This window comes from Herpailurus yagouaroundi, unplaced genomic scaffold (genome assembly GCF_014898765.1).
Source record: "Herpailurus yagouaroundi ecotype Mexico unplaced genomic scaffold, PumYag 205, whole genome shotgun sequence".
Lineage (NCBI taxonomy): Eukaryota > Metazoa > Chordata > Mammalia > Carnivora > Felidae > Herpailurus > Herpailurus yagouaroundi.
The window spans coordinates 5,326,556-5,327,622 of record NW_024412436.1 but is presented as its reverse complement, the minus strand read 5'-3'; the positions used below and the strand labels follow the sequence as shown (position 1 = coordinate 5,327,622).

The 1,067-nt window shown below is 60.6% G+C and overlaps 1 protein-coding gene across 3 annotated transcripts in view; it reads left to right on the top strand.

The window, feature by feature from the left end:
• RCSD1 (RCSD domain containing 1) overlaps positions 1 to 1,067 on the top strand; it is a 74,152-nt gene that overhangs the window by 938 nt on the left and 72,147 nt on the right. The window lies entirely within an intron of this gene.

Genomic DNA, 1,067 nt, shown 5'->3' with positions numbered 1-1,067 from the left:
AAACGGGCGAACGCGTGGGCGAACACTCGCACGGAAGCCGAAGCCCCCGACTCTGCAGAGGGGACGGGTACTGAAAAGGGAAACAGAACAGGCGACGCGAGGCACTTCTGTGCCCGCCAGTGGGCTTCCCTTGTCCACCGCAGACTGGCCTCTTACAGAGAGTCCTCTTGCTTGTCAAGCCCCAGTCTGTCGCATGTCCTTTCAGAACTTTCCGGGAAGCTCCCGTCGTGGGCAGCGAAATGGCACCGTTTCTGATACACGCGCGAGTCCCCTGCATGTCCCCGCCGTCTGAGGTGTGCCGGCCGCGTGTGGGGGGCGCACCCCGGGGGAGGCTCTCCGCGGCTCCCTTCTGTGCGTGGGTCTTTCCTGGCGCTGTTCCGGCCTCAGTGGGGTCCAGGCGCCGCTGTCCTGTGCAGGAATGCCCGCTGGATTCCCCGGTCCCTCCCTTGGCCACATTTGGAGGCGTCCGTAGATTTCCCCCTTGAAATGGAGACCTGACCTTCAGCCCTCAGCCAATCTTAGCAGGACAGGGCTTTCGAAAACGATGAAAGGAGAGGGTGCAAATGTTATGTGGCTTCTAAGGTGATTCCCACCCACATTCACCGCTGGAAGTGCGCCTGCCAGGGGTGCCACTCCCACCCATGTTCAAAACTGTTCCTCCTGAGGCTGGCAGCGACAATCAACTCACAGACAGTTTTCTCTCTTCCCAGCTCTAGGCTCTGTGCAGGAGCCCTGGGTGGCTGTCCTAAGCTAGACTCTCTGCTGGGCCTGCCTCTGTGACTTCTCTGCAGGGCTGTGGGTCTGTATGGAGCAGGCATCCCGCATTCAGGCATGCAGCTCAACCGGTTGTCTTCAAGGAACAGGGATCATCTTCAGGGAGCCTGCAGAGTGTGGGATGGACCCTCCGTAGAAACATTTGCAAGTCAGGGAAACTCAGGCAGATCTGGGCTGCGGAAGGGTGGCAGGGAACTCTCGGCAAAGCTCAGCAGGTGGTGGTCACAGTCGGCCTCGGGAGGCGATACGGCCTCAGGGCAGATCAGGGCAGATCAGGGCCGAGGAGGGAGACG